Source organism: Nannospalax galili, unplaced genomic scaffold (assembly GCF_000622305.1).
Source record: "Nannospalax galili isolate Female #2095 unplaced genomic scaffold, S.galili_v1.0 scaffold576, whole genome shotgun sequence".
Classification (NCBI taxonomy): Eukaryota; Metazoa; Chordata; class Mammalia; order Rodentia; family Spalacidae; genus Nannospalax; species Nannospalax galili.
In genome coordinates, this window is record NW_008339223.1 from 1479479 (window position 1) to 1496336 (window position 16858).

The following is a 16858-nucleotide window of genomic DNA, read 5'->3' on the forward strand; positions in this document are numbered from 1 at the left end:
TGGAACAAAACTAAAGACCCAAATATGATATTAGACAAAGGTGCCAAGAAAACACACTGGAGAAAAGACAGAATCTTCAAAAATTGGTGCTGGCAACACTGGATCTCTATGTGTAAAATTAGACCCATAGTTAGCACCCTGCTCAAAAGTCAACTCCAGATGGATCAAAGACCTCAATGTGAAGCCTGAAATACTGAAAATGTTGGAAGAAAACATAGGCATCACCCTACAAGATAGGTGCAGGAAAGGATGTTCTAAATTGAGCATCAGTTGTTCTGGAATTACTTTCAACAACTGACAATGGAGCCTCATTAAACTAAACAGCTTCTGTACAGCACATGAAACAACTGAGTGAAGAGGAAGCCTGCAGAGCGGGAGAAAAATCTACTCCAGCTATACATCTGACAGAGGATTAATATCCAGAATATGCAAAGAACTCACAAGACAAAGAAAACAAATGAACCAATAAAAAATGGGTGATGGATCTTAACAGAGAGCTAAATGGCTAAGCAATATCTTTAAAAGCTCAGCAGCATTGGGAATTAGGGAAATGTAAAGGAAAACTACTTTAAGATTTCATCTAACCCCAGTCTGAATAGCTAAATTCAAAAGAACAAATGATACCAAATAATAGCATTAATTTGGACAAAGAGGAACTTTCATTCACTGTTGTAGGGATTAAAAACTTGTCAGGCTATTGCTGCAACCTTTGAATGCCTCCCAGAAGGTAAGACCCTATTGCTGAACACAGGACATACTTCAGATACAGAATTTAGAGCAATTGAACTGGAACGATCTGGAAGCCTCCTCCCTGAAGAGTAGGTCTGGTGATAGAGGATACTATGCAAGCTGCCAAGGGAGAAAACCAATCAATAATACTTCGCAGCTAGAAAGTCTAATAAACAACTTTGACCTGCCCAACAAACTATTGGTATTGGTGCAGTGGTGGCACTTTTATTTTGGGGGTAATCCACAGCTGTCTAATTGGAATTAGTGTATATGAGAAGTTGACCCTAAGAGACACACACATATTCAGTACAAATCTCTACATATATGATGAATGCATCTCTCAAATCTCACCAGAGGTTTCCTTATGTAACAGATGGTGATTAACACGGAGACTCACAACTGACCAATGTGCAGAGAACAAGAGGCTGCAGAGTGCTCGTCCCTGAATAGGGCATCTCTTTCAAACCTCTGCCTCCCAGCATTCAGGGACCATTACGGAAGAGGGGGTGGAAAGACGGTAAGAGCTAGAGAAGGTGCCTGACCACAAGGAAACAGTTTCCAGGACAGCTGTTCAGTTACACATATGGGATCACTGCAACAGTGACAACACTCGTAAGTCCCATGCAAGCTCAAACCAGACAAAACCCTAGCATAGACATGGGGAAGTGGGTAAGAAATCCCAACTGAACCTAAGGAACTTTTGGCAACTGATGGCTGCTGAGGGTGAGACAGTCTCTAATAGGAATGGGACTCTTGTTAGGTTGGCCAGATTCCACTGGGTGGACCCATGCTGAGGCACAGGTGGGGTCACAAACCAGACCCTGTACACTGTATCGTACATACAGTGCAGTACATTGAACTAGACATTGGCAGTGGAGCAAGGTGTGGATGGAGGAGGTGATCTAAATAACATCAAAATTATAGTGTATGAAATCGCAATATTTTACACAGTTGGAAAAAGACTTCAGACATGTGAACATCATGCACAGACCATACTCCTCCTCCCATCAACTTTTAGAAGGTTCCCTTTAGTTGCCTTCTGTGGGATGATAGCAGTCAGGGCTTGGACTCCTGCAGCTTGGCTCCAGTTCATGCTCAGAGTTGGAAGTCTTCCCCATCCTGAGCTCATGGGACATTGGTTCAGATCTGAGGGGAGAGTTGAGTGAAGTGCTGCTAGACTGAGCTGTGAAGACTCCCACACAGAGCCCAGGGTTGAGTGATACTCCCTGTGGCTAAGGTTCAGCTTCCGTCAGAGTCCACCACAGAACTAAGTTCATCTTCAGGAAATGGCTGGTAGCCTAACTGGTAGCAAAAGGAGGAGCAGGGTTGCCATGAGAGATGAGGCAACTGCCTTCTGACCAGAACCATCCTACCCACCCCACTCATGGTCTCCCACATCTAGAAGCACAGTCTGCATTGCTCTTTAACCTAGAGCCAGGGTGGTCTCCCCCTGTGGCTTGAGAATGTTCAAAATGAGAACCTGGAGTCATTCCACTGCAGTGTCACTGGACCCTCACTGGAGAATCCAGCCACTCTTCCCAGCCAACTGTATGTAATGAAAAAAAATTTTCTTTTAATCTACCTACACGAATCATCACCTAGGAGCTGGGGACTTGGCTCAATGGCAGAGCACTTCTTAGCCTGCTCAAGGCCCTAGGTTCAGTCTCCAAGACAACAAAAGCAAAATCCAAATTTTAGAGGTTACAGTTTTGATTGCAGTAACAGAAATCTCAGTGCAATGGATTAGATACATAGCCCTATGTATTTTGTGAGTGAATATACATTTTCAATGTTATGTGGACTCCTAATTTCTGTATTCCATACGCAGCTGAAATTATGAATTATCTCATTAAAGTATTGATAATTATTGATAATTCATTTCTTGAACACCTGCTTTCTCTCAGGCTCCCAGCTTTGGGGTTATTAATTAATAATACATTTTTCTTTTTGTAAGGCCCTCAATCCATTTGCTTTAAAATACACTGATCTTTCTAGATGCTAAATGATTAGAAGCTAACAATATGTTTTAGTAGCTGATACTTGTTCCTCAGGCTCCATGGAAAGAGTGTTACATGAATCTTAGAAGTTCCACCATTCACTTTAAAGCCAAGGTATCCATTAAGATATCAGTGTTGAAATGGGGCAGTAAAACCTGAAATGGGAAAAGGGTCAGATGCTAATATGTGATCAAATCACCAGTTACAGTGCAAGTGTTTGTGGACCAGGTGATACTCATTCTAAACAGCATGTGGATGTGAAGTCCACCTTGAAATTAAAAACAACAGAAGTCCTTACAGAGACAGTGATGGTAGAACTTCACAGCCGTGGTGTTTAGCTCTAGAGGAATATTTCTAAGACTTCAGGTGGACAGTTCTCAATGTTTTCACAGAAATTGTGTAATAAGCACACAGTCTGAACTTTTGGGTATTTGTTTTGATGGAAGTTCTTTCAAAAAGTAAAAGTTTTGTTGTATAAATTATTATAATAAGAACTGTGTGGTGATACTTTTTGTCCCACTTTTTGGTATTAACTGTAAGCTAGGCTTTTCTCATGATGCATCACCCTGTATATTTCTTTTCTCCTTCTTAAGCTTGAGGCATTTCTCTATCAAATATGCCCAGGATTTGTGGATTTGAACAACTCAGAGCAATTGTGACATGCCCTTTTCATGTTTCTGCATGTGCCTTTCTAAACAAACGGCTGCTCCTTACTACCATCTTTGTCTCAGTTCTTTCCAAGATTATTTCTCAAAGTCTAAAACATTGTATTAATTTGACAATCTTCTTAAAGGAAGCAGAGCTAGGGTAACTTTTGGCTTTCATGCCTCATTAGATTGCTTCTTTTAGTCAGCATATAAATTTGTTCAAATTCAAAACAGTATTTATATTTAGAATAATGTGATAATTGTCTAAAGGAAATGTCACTGTTTCTGAAACAGTTGAAAGACGTCATTCCTTTGAAATAAAAAAACAAAAACAACATGAATAATGTACAAGGTGGGCTGGAGAGAGCTCAGCAGTGAAGAGCACTGGCTGCTCCTGCCTGGGATCTGTTCCCAACATCAACATGGTGAAAAACAGCCATCCATAACTCCAGTTCCAGGAGATCCTATGCCCTCTTTTGGCCTCCATAGGCATTGCATGTACAAGCACATTTACATACATGCAGGCAGAACACTCATACACATAAAAATAAATCAGAAAAGTTTTTTAAAGGAATGAACAATGAACGTGTGCTGAGTGTTGGGAGCTGTAGCAAGAGGGGCCGATGAAGACGCCCTAACAGAGTCCACAGAAAGCAGCAACAAGGCCTCTCGCCTCTCAACTCCCAGGAAGTAAGTTTGTTACCTCAGGAATGAAAGGTAGCACTGCTTTGTTCACAGGACAAACTTTCTGAGGAATACAGGAAGTATTAATAATTCAGCACAGTTTTTTTCTTTAGTTCTTCTCTCCACACCAATTTCTTTCCTTTAATGTACATTTTACCTTGTTGAGAAAATATTTGATTTGATTTGTAAAGTAGGGTAAATAAAATATCCTGATCATAGTATTTAATTTAGTCAAAAGTGCTGAGATAAAACTTTTTAAAAAGCTAAACTGAGCTAGTTAGCAGAAATCAGTGCACTGCAGAAAAATAAAATTAGATAAGATGTTTGCTCAGCAGATGAAAAGAAGCATCAATTACAATTAGTTTAAAAATAATGACTATGGCCTTGGAAATGAAATCTTGTATATGACACCAAAATTTCATATAAGAAAAGCAAAACCAGGTGAGTGGTGTTCATCAAATCAAAATGCTTCAAAATGGTGACAGCAGGATCACAAATCACAAGCTGCAAAGGCAACCTTTCAGTAAGGGGTAGACCAGACACTACCTCTGTGTGATCCGTTGAAGGGAAAGAATCTGAATAAGAAGGTACTCGCTGAGGGAACTCCATCCATCTCTCTGGGTACAGGATTAGCAACAACCTCCTAAGCTCATATTCTGAATTTCAGCCAATAGTTTTGGATCATCAAGCCCAGACCTGATTCTAATATCATAGCTTTAGCATTTTTCTACTCAACAACAGTAGCTAACAGCATGGCTGTTGCAGTTCTTTGTGTCCTGCCTTATCTCAACAGCTCCACAATACATCACATTGGAGCCCACGTACCTCAGCAACTCTAGGGCAGCAGCAAATCTACCTTCAGCTCTTCCCACTGTAAGCATGAGGTTCCCAGAAGGAACAGCTTCTACACCACTAGAAACAGGGGCACCCATGAAAACTGCTCCTATTTTCTCAATTTCTTTTGCAATTCTTCTGAAACTACAAGATCAATACTGGGATTTACTAGTGATGAGCTTTGTTCATCTTTTTAGAGTACCATTTGCTCCACAGTGAGCATCCACTCCATGGATACTGGTACCTGGCAGCATGGTACTGACTGCATCTTCTGGGAGATGCTACCTGTTCACCTGCTGTTCAATACTATTTGCATGTATCAAGGAATACATCATAATAGGTAAATAGCCTGACTGCCTGAACAAGATCTGCACAAGATCAAGCCAGCCAATACTCTAGCATGAAGTGGGAAAGGGTTCATTACTCCACACTCCTGAGGAACCATGGACAGTTGATGATTTCTGAAGGAGGGTGTTCTTTAATGGTGTGACTCATACATAGTAGGTTGACCAGCTCTATCTAGTTGACGGCCCCACATCCATGAGCACAAATTGGAATCAATGTGTTATTTAAAAAAGAAGAAGAGGACAGAAAGTTTCTGGGGGAGATTAGGGATGTGGGGTGGATTTGGAAGGAGTTAACAGGGGGACTGTGTGTGAATATGATAAAATACAAGAAATCTTTTTTTAATTTTATGTGTATGAGTGTATTGCCTGCATGTATGTGAGTGCATCCATGTCGTGCAATGCTGTGGAGGTCAGAAGAGGGCTTCAGATTCCCCTAGAACTGGAGTTAAGGACAGTTCATAGCTGCCATGTGGGTGCTGGGAATCAAACCTGGGTCTTCTGTAAGAGCAGTCACTGCTCTTAACTGCTGAGCCGTCTCTCCAGGCACATTGCATGAAATCTTAAAGCAATAATAAAAAATAATTGAAAAATAAGCAAATAGCCAAGTTTCAGATGCTTTGCCATTGGATTCCCCACCTTTCCCAGTCCAATAAATATAATTGGAGTATTAGAAGCTGTTGACCTAGAACACACCACTGCAAGACTGACCTCTCCCAGTCAATGTTGTTGCTCTACTACCAAAGGCCACTCATCAGAGCTGCCTGCTCACAGCACTCCCCCACCATCCTCTCACTGACTGCAGGTATGTGCAGTAGGGCAGGCACAGAAAAGCAGAGACTCTCACAGCTCTGGATGGACCCTGCCCAATGAGACAGGATTAGGTGCTAAGAGGCCTCCATTAGATTACCAAAATTTTTAGCTGGTATGATTACTGTTGAAAAATGAAGTACTTCACAGGGAATCATTATCAGTATATAAGTTGCCTATGTGGCACCTTGTGAAGCTGGCTAGTAATATGGGCAGTTTAATCAAGATACTTTACTCAGAACCCTTTAACCATGTTTAGTTTTGTGGCATGGATTAAATACTCCATTTTCATGATATAATTTTCAAAGATGCTTTATTTGATTCTAGCTATATAAAACGGGAAAGATATAGCTAACAAGTGTGGGTATAATGTGATGGATCTTCTACAGACAATGACACATGCTCTCCCAGAAAATTTCCTGAAGAGCTATTCTGTCATGTACACAGGAAAGGGGCCAAAGAAAGAGAAGGCAATGATATTCAACATAGGGAGCTTTTGAATGGAACAATGTTCTCCAAACAAAAATATTTCTACATCAATATTCTAGGAAAACAGCTGTAGATCTAGCTCCCTGTACCCTGTCACCGCATTCTCACTGACATCCTTTGGTACATAACAAGTATGTCCAAACTTAATAGCTTTGAACTAAGTTATTTTGTCTGTTCACAAATCTGTGGATCAGAAATTTGGGCAGTGCTCAGCAAGGCAGCTCTTCTGCTCTGTGCACTACCATCTGAGATCACAATGCCTAAGGCAGGTTGCAAGAAGTAACTGAAAAGAGGTGGAAGATTTAAGGATGCGTCTCTCCAGCGGATGTGGCTCGGTGTACCTTCATGTAGCCTTTTTTATGCCATATAGCTAATTTAAGCTTTTCTTACCTGGTGTCCTGGTTCTTTGGAGATAAAAGCAGGAAAAAGAATAAATCTCTTAAGTCCCAGTCCTCAAAGGACAATGCCAATTCTGCCATATCTTCTGGTCCAAACCAACAACAGTTACTGTCAACCTAGATTCATGGTGGTGGTCAAATAGGCTCCAAGAAAGGGATTTAAAGGAATCCAAAGCCTTGTCTCACAGTCTCTCACACCTTTGCACCTGAGTACCATTCATCGAGTCAACCCCAAAACACCAAAGAATAACTCCTCTTTTTAATCTGTGAATCATATTCTTTGCCTTTAAGAAGATCCCTAATACCTGAAATCTGAACAGTTTAATGAAGCCAAATGTTTCAAATTAGTGTCTGCCCAACTGTGTCTGCCAGTTGGGGAGGGGATCAATATTAATGAAGAGAAAAGCAGTAAACATTGTTAATGAGGATGAAGTGGGAGAGGCTCAGCTAATACAGGAAGTGTTTCAGCATGCAGGGAGTAAAATAACACCTGGAATGAAAGCCTGAATCCCTAATGTGCCTATAATGATAACAGTATCAAAGTTAGCACTATGAGTAAATTTTGGCAAATGATGTCTCACAAAAATCTCTTTGCTTGAAATGAAAAATAGAGTCAAAGCCCAAGTTGGTTAACTGCTATAACATGTGAAAAATTGATTTTCTTATTCTCAGCTGTCAGACCTGCTACAAAGAATGAGTTTTAATTCTGGGGATGTTATTAAACTCCTTGCTTAACTGGCAGAAAAATGGAACTGCTAGCTGGGTGACGATAGAGCTGCTGTCGTATTGAATGACACCTGTCAGAGTATGATGAATGACCGCCTCTTCCCACAATCCCCTGTTCTGTCACTCAGGTGAGGCCCATTAATCTTCATCCTGGGCCTGTCAGATCAGGCACCCGTGACGACAAAATGTCTTGAAGCATTTACCCACAAGATACACGAAACAATACGATCTTCTCATTGTCAGAGCCATGGCGAATTAGCATAATTTATTATGACTCCCCTCCCCCGACTACCTACCTCTGTACCACTCCCCAAAAGCAAATGGGGACTAGATGGAATTAGACAGATGGAGTATAAGACCAGACTGCCAACTACCAAGCCCCCTGCTGTGCCTGATGGGGATGGGGGGCATCTCTGCAAACCAATCACAAAGCTGGCAGTTCAATTACAGAGTAATAAAGGGACATTCATCATTCAATTAGGCACCTGTCATGGTTTCACAAAAGGGAAAACTTCTAACCTGAGACTCCAGGGAGAAGATGCTACAACCAGGAGACAGGGAGATAAATGAAAAAAGGACAAAGTCAATTGCTAGCCAACGAGACAAAGGGATATACTTTAAAAATAAGAAGAAAGTTCTCCCTAGGCAAAAATCAGGAAAGTTAGATGGCCTCGCCCAGATTAAAAGAGGCTAATATTAAAAGTAGTGTGGTGCCCTCTTTTACAGTACATTTCATGATTGAATTTCCCCTTTAGAAGCTGCCCAGAAAACTGAATTTTGTAAGAAAAAGGAATCAAGAGAAAAGAGCAATGCCGTTACTCAAAGCAGTGTTCCTTAAATGACTAAGACATCGGGGCAAAGAGGAGAAAACCTGCACCGACGTTCAGCTCCAATGCCGCACTGAATTGAGGGCAGTGATCACAAACAGCATTTTGAAAATACGATTCCCAGCCAGTCATGAAAATAAGAGTTGACAACGTTGATTTCTTAGCAGGTACGTGTGCTGGTAATTGAAGCAAGAATAGGTTTTTTTTTAATGAAAATAAATTTTAAATTGCTTTTGGTATTTTTACACAAATTTATTTTGTGGCCTAATGTTTATTTTCTATCTTCATTCATACCAAGGGTTCCTGAAAGGTTTTATCACACTGAATATGTAAATGGGTCACAGGATGTTAATGGTTGAAGTAATGACCACAATCATCTTTGCCCAACCCTCCCACATTTTGGGGTGCACAGACCCTGGCTCTTCCACTCTGAAAGTGATTTTCGAGGTGTTCCTGGACACATTCCACAGTTCAGCACTACTTCCTACATGCTTAGAATTCTTTCCCCCAAAGACTAGTAAATCAATAATAAAATATCTTTTAATGTAGAAAGAAGGAAAATCTTCTCAGGTTATAAAATAACCAGAGTCATTTAAAAAAGGCATTTCTTTCAGTCTTGAATGATAGTTCACGCATAAGCTATGTTACAGAATTGATTGTTGATCTTAACAGCATTTATCCAGAGCCTGTCAAAACTTAACTCCAAATGGATCAAGGACCTCAACATAAACCCTGGTACCTTGAATCTTCTAGAGGAGAAAGTAGGGAATACATACACTGGAACTAATCAACACAGAAAAGGACTTTGTGCAAAGGACCTGAAAGTGTAGCCATTCAGACAAGCAACTGATAAATGGGAACTCATGGAACTAAAAGGCTTCTGTACAGGAAAAGAGACCAACACTCAACTGAAGTGTCAACCTGCAGAATGGGAGCAAGCTCTACCAGCTATACCTTTGACAGAAGGTTGATATCTAGAATATACAAAGAAGCAGCTTTTATTATGCATGTAGTGACTCAGGTTTGGATTTTCACAGCCATCACGACACCTTTTCAGGCAGCAAGTTTCAGTGTGGTTTTGAAAGGTCCTTAGTTTATATCATGATCCCTTTATTTAATTTCAGGGAAGAGAGTCTCTTCTTTTTCCTTTGCAGTGTCTTTTGATTTTTTTCTTCTTAAATTCATTTTTTACTTTCAGTTTCTTTATTTGAAAAAAGTGCTCAACATTTACTGTAGATAAAATATATAGCTGAGATGAAATGAATTCTGAGAACAACTGTCTAAGGAAAGTTCTACATAGAAAATAGAAATGATAAATGCAGAAATTTGTGGAAATACTGGACAATGGTCTTAGATTTTACGATCCTTTATTAGAGAAGGAAAATCTACATCATGCATTAAGCCAATATAAGCTGATAGACCTACATGACTGTGCATATGTTATGTGAGACACATACGCCCCACAATGTACTGCAACTGTGTTCCTTCCCATTTGTGTTTGGAATTCTCATCTACTGAGAAACACCTCTTTTAAAAACTATTTTATTGTTTTTATTTTGTGTTTATGAGTGTCATGCCTGCATGTACGTAAGTCCACCTGTGTTCTGCAGCGCCTGCAGGAATCAAAAGAGGCGTCAGGTCCCCTGGAACTGACACTATGGACGTTGTCAGCCGCCATGTGGGTGCTGGGAATCGAACCCGGGTCCTCTGTAAGAGCAGCCAGTGCTCTTAATCACTGAGCCATCTCTGCAGCTCCAACACCTCCCCTCTCTGTTGTATACTAAGACATATTGGCAAGCTCTCCCTGCCTCTCTTGTTCTCATCTGTCTTTAAATGTAGTGCCCTAAAGTCAGTAAAAGGGCTCTTCTACTCAGAATGTAGTCACTGATTTAATAGGCCTCAAAAATAGATTGTTAATGTCTTTGAAGGGAGTGGGGAGGGAGAAAAGTGATGTGCCTGCACCTCTTCCCTCCCTATCCTCTTCGAGTGCTGGTGATGCACTTTTTTATTGAGCTTTTTAAACTTCATACATTTCCCACTCAAATCCAGACCCAGCCCCCACCCATGCCACTCAGTGTCCCTGCAGTGAACCCTGTGCGCTCTGCCGTACATGCTGAGTCCTATTCATTCAGGTGTCTGTACCCAAGTGTCCTTCAGTGTAAATGTGCTTTGAACCCTAGAGAGATGGTAACATTGTTTTTTAGATTTCATTGAAACAACATAAAAGAATGAAGTGTGAAAAATCACCAAGATCATAATTACTTAGTAAAACTTCTGGGGTTACTGGGATGGCTCAGTAGGTAAAAAAGATTAGCGACCGAGCTTCATGACCTGTTTGATCCCCAGGCCCCACAGTAGAAGGAGAAAAACAGCTCCCAAAAGCTGTCCTCTGATCACCACATGCATGTGGTGATACACATACACATGTATACACACATACACACACACATACAAACTAACAATTTTAAAATTTTATTTTATGTATATGAGTGTTATGTCTGCATGTGTGTAAGTGCACCCATGGTATACAGTGCCCACAGAGAACAGAGGAGGCTGTCTGATCCCCTGAAACTGGAGTTAAGGACAGTTGTTAGCTGCCATGTGGGTGCTGGGATTCGAACCCAGGTCTTCTGCAAGAACAGCCAGTGCTCTTAACCATCTCTCCAGTCCCAACTAACATTCTTTTTTAATTCTGGGACATAAATTCAAAGTTTAAGTCCCTACTAGTGAAAAATAGTAATAACCGTCCATCACTGCTGAAGGGATATAGGTTTAGAATACTCGAATCTTCCAGTTTTTATTCATAGCCAAAATACATAAATTTCTGATTCTTATATGGAAATCTGCCTTTCCAGTTCTGGGTGTGATATCGTCAGGACGTAGCACTGAATACAGTTAGCTAACTTATTACACAAGCAAGTGACGAGATACCAGCCAGGTGACCACTCATTTCTTTGGTGCTTAGTTTCTTCATTTGTATCACAAAAGAGGTGGACTAAGTTATCTAAGATTCTTTTCTATTTAAAATTGCTTTATTTCTGAATTTCTATCCAGAAGCTGCATTTTCATGGTAATGCACACTGTTTAGATGAAGAGGCCAGTGATAGTCTAAAGCCAGCCTCTAAATCATCCACATGATCCAGCTTGTAAATGCAAGGTTGAATTTTACTTAACCGTATACAGTCAATATTCAATGTGTAGCACACACACCACAGAGAGAGAATGCCGGAAGAAACTGTGGGCTCCAACCTGCTCAAAGCCTCCTACTGCTTCCACTGGGAAGGGGAAGACAGGACCCAGAGCCACCCACCATGCAAACTGCCTGAGCTTAAACTATTTTCAAACCTAGCAGTTTGCTTCCACCATTAACATGAAAAGCTAAGTTGAAATCAGATAGAAGTTAATATGCAAGAAAAAGTCCATCAGTCCCAAGGTTTAACATGATCAACACTGCAGTCATAGTGATTCAAACATTTGAAGCTGTACTCCATATTTATACCACAAAGCTCAAATTGGTTCGGTTCCCAATGTGTTTCACACTGACACACATGCTCACACGGACACACACACACACACACACACACACACACACACAAATATTTAGAAGCTAAGAGGCTGAGTCTGTCCATTGAAATGTGTGTCCTTATTTTACATGCTACTAAGAAAGAAACACAAGACAGCCTCTCCCATCTTCAGCTGCAAAGCTTCCCTTCCGACCTACTCCTGACTCTCACCGCCCTTTCCTCGGAGCATCAGCTTGTCATCTCCCCTGGGACCTGTTTTGCTTGTTTAGTATCGCACTTAGCCTGCTTGTCTCTTTTCCTACCTCTCTGTGCATGCAATAATAATTTTGCTCCAATGCTGAGTTGTAGTATATTTTATTGAAGACGCTTTAAGGGGAACAACCCAATGCCAACTGTAAGATGATGCGTATCACTCAGCAAAAGTCGCAAAAATATGTACAGCTGTGGCACGTGCAGGCTGTGACAGCTACCAACACTGCAACCTGCCCAAAAATGGCTGCAAAATATTGATGAGAAACCATATTCCAATCTTAGAGATGTTATGAGGAAACAATGAACATTTTAGAATCATGACACAGGATAAATGGAAGCATGTTTGCTTGGTCTGCAGCAGGCAGTTTGAGGGGTCCAACTTTCTCAGCCAAGAAGTAAAGCCAGCATCAATCAAGAACACTTGTACCCCATCCTCAGTAAGGCTCGCTGGTAAGAGCCATCATAATGGCCTACAGAGAGGGCATCCAGAGAGCATCTCCGTAAATGAAACTGCAGAGTTGTGACTAGTTGTGATTTTGTGGATGGGAGCCATCAGGGAAAGTGGCCTCTTGCCGCTGGTTTCGCAGTCTACTTTGCCGAAGCTGAAGATACGCATTCTCTGTCCCTTTTCTCTGTTCTCAGAGGATTAAAATCTTTGTACGTCCTACTATTTAAATAGTCTTAATGGGTAAGGATGGTTTTATCTTATCCTGCCTTTCAGGCAGTACTACCATCACTATTCATCTTTCCACCTCCCCATGTATGTGTGTGTGTGTGTGTGTGTGTGTGTGTGTGTGTGTCTGTGTCTGTGTCTGTGTCTGTGTCTGTGTGTCTGTGTGTGTTCAGGGACTGGAGGGATGACTCAGAGTTAAGAGCACTGGCTCTTTCAGAGGAAGCAGGTTCAGTTCCCAGCACCCACACGGTAGCTAGACATCATCCATGAGTGTACTTGTAGGGGATTTGATGCCCTCTTTCTGGCTTCTGCAGCATTGCACATGTGGGTGCACTTACACAAATGCAGGTAAAACATTCATGCACATAAAATAAACAAATAAATATTTAAGAAAGAAATTCTCCTTACACTATGACTGACTTTGGCTTGTGTGTGGCTGGTTTTACTTTCTCCATAAATGTATAAGACCAGCATGTATAGAACTGGATACCATGAAAACTTGAACACTGAGCATCAGGCCCACTGATACATTGTCATCCACACGATCCAGCTTGTAAATGCAAATTTCTGTTTTCTATTTTATTTGCTTCCTACTAATTTTCTATGAAACCTGTGTGTAATGCTGGGGCCTCCACTTCATAACCTTCTTTAATATAGACCAGAGTGAATATGGAGCACAGCTGAGTACTTAGATCCACTCCTTCATTCATTCACCCATTTATTTACTTAGTTTGAGCTGTTTTCTAGGAACTCACAGTTTAATAGGGGAAAATAGCTAATTATAGCACAGTTCAATGAGAGAATGTAAAGATAAGCTTAGAGTATTGGGAAAGCACAAAGTCAGGATACACCAATTTGACACTCTCACAAGTTGCAATTCTCTAAAGGGGAATTAAAGAACAGAAGGCTTTGTTTACCCTCCAAGTAAGGAAATGGAGGGTTAAAAAAGTAATCACACCAATGTGAAAAAAGGAAGAGAGCAAAGTATCAGGAATGCAGCTGAATGAATAATTGATGAGCTGATAGCCTTACGGAGAGTCTCATTAATATGATCCTGCAGGTTCATTAAGCACTATTCCAGCTTTGTCATGGAGAGGCCTCCTGAGCCTTGATTAGATATTGTGTGGCTTTTGCTTCAAAATCAGAACTTTGGGTTTTAGGTTCTGACAACTGCCTCTTAAGCCTCCATCCTTTTACCCCTGTACCTTTTAGAAGCTCTTCTAGACTCCCTCTCACTAATCATGGGCTCCTAGCCATGACAGTCAGTCCTAGTAAATAATATATCAAGATAAATGATAATTGTTCTCTTTTAAGTGTCTCCTAATGAGCATCATAAATTAAAAATTAATATTGCAAAGACTGTATGAATAGCATCAAATCCATAAACAAAGCAGCGGGTACCACACTTGCAAATGAAAGCTAAACACCTCCCTCATCCTCTTCATCATTTCTCACCTCTACCCACCCTCCCCTGGCTCCACCTCTATCCTAGATTTTCAGACCCAAAACATAAGCTTCCAGGAATTAGGAATTATATCACAAACAACACCACACACACACACACACACACACACACACACACACACACACACTCATACACACATAGTATTCCTGGCCTGCTATCTACCCTTCTGGTTTACTGTGGCTTGAAAACTCAGTCCAGAGATTTTATTTCTTTTTCTTAAGCAAACAACTTTAGATAGACAAGGTAGAGTTGAATTATAAAACACTTGCAATGAGGCCCATAAATTTAGTCAAGTTCCTTTCAAGATTAACAAGGGTCACTTCTATTATCATCTAGGTTCTGTCCTTCCTTCAAACTTATGAAATGAGTTTCATCCAAATGTTAGCAAGTACTTTCATCCTCTTTGTGGTAGGGTTGCAGCTGCTTATATCATTTTATTAAGTTATGAATTTCAACATTTTCTAGATGTATATATTAGGATCTGTAATAGAAAAAAAAGAAAGAAAATGTCATTTAGAAGGAAACTGTTGGTCAGACACAGCATTTCAGGAGCCTTTTTGCATCTCACCAGACACTGTGAAGTGTTTATCTTCTATATCCTTCACAACTATACTGAAGGGCAGATAATATTATTCCCATCACTCAATGGCTGTCTAGAGGAAAAGAATGCCTAGTCAACAGGCTGTTCAAATCCCTGTTTGAGATGGACATATGACTTGCCTTGGTCCAATGGCAGTGTCTTTCCCACCTGTGTAACCAGTGCCCTGTTGGAGTCCCAAGCCCACAGGGCACTGATGGTCATAAACTTGTTTTTCATGTGACTCTCAGCAGCAGGGGTGCACACTGGCCCTGCCCATGTAAAAGACTCCAGACCACAGGGTGGTTGGGTCTCTCACTGCAAATAAACACATTACCATGTCCCATATAAAATCAATTTCACAAAGACTCAAGTTCAGTTGCTATTGGATGAAAAAACAAGGTTTCCCAAGCCCTCACCTTACTGCTGAGCTGTGTATCGAGACTACGAGCTCCATGTCTTTACATAGCCTCTGACAGAGCATTTACTTGTTTTGCTAAGCCAAGGACAATATGTGATAGTCACAAATATATATAAAGAAAAGTGAAAAAAAATTACCTTCTTGGCAATTGAACTATATAACCAATAAAAAGTTGGTTTCAAGCTATTACCAGATTCCTTTTACCAAGCTTAGCTGAATACCACCCTGCGCTTTTCCGGAATGTGAGTAACAGTCAGTGTTATCGTGGATGTCTGTGATTCTCTCTCACAATAGAGACTCTACTGTAAAAGTGTATGATGATAAAAAAAAATGAGACACCTCTCTCTCTCTCTCTCTCTCTCTCTCTCTCTCTCTCTCTCTCTCTCTCTCTCTCTCTCTCTCTCTCTCTCTCTCTCTCTCTCTGATGCCTTAAACCTAGCAATGGCTATGCCTCTCCAAACCAAAATGCGTGTAGGAATACGTTAATTAAACTCATTAAATCTGCTTCAAAGCAAGAATTCCAAGAACAGCAGTTGCAGAGTTTCATTTTCTTTTTTAAAATGCCACCACTGAAATAATAGAAGTACAAATGCAAAATTAAATATTTATGATGTTCACATTCACATCTGTCAATATTTTAGAGAAAATTCTGAAAGAACACAAATACATCCATGGTTCTAGAAATTTAGTTCATGCAAAGAAAACAGTTGAAGAAGCTGAGCTTTCACCAGTATCCAGACACCAGATGAAGGACTGTGACATATGGACCTTTGAAGTAAGAAGAGATCATGAGAGTCACAAGGACTTTGTGCTGAAGTCCTTGAAGCACCGTGTTATCGAGACCGTGCACTTACTAGACTTTGAGAATTCGAAGGTGAAAAGGCAATTAAGAGAAGATTTTCTAGCGTTCCCTTAGGATTCAAATAGCCAGCCACTCAGTCTGAGGTCAGAGCCTAACCAGACACAATTCCTTGGTCACTCACCTTTCTGTATTTTTACAGCAACATTGAGTAAGGAAATAAAACATTTTCACAGGTTGCCTCGATCTGTAATTAGCTTTTTAAAAACACGAAATAAGGTAGTATAGACAATAGGATATATATGTAGTATTTAAATATTAACAAAATCATATTTGATATAAGATGCTATAGCTATTTCATCAAAATGTCCATATTTCTGTTACAACTTGATATGTACAGATATACATATGCATATTTGTGTGTGTGCATATGATATATATGCTGAGTTATGATAAAAATGTATTTTTTACTCTGTGCCACATTAAAAACTAATCAGAACTCCCTTTTTTGGAATTTTACTTTCACACCCCCCCAACCAGCAACAGTAAGAAATGCGAACTAGAAGCTTTTCATTAAATTCTGGGGGTGTTTTACATTAAACATTCTGAAATTTCTTTCTTTCCTAGTCCTAGTACAATGTCTTATAGATTACTATAAAAGG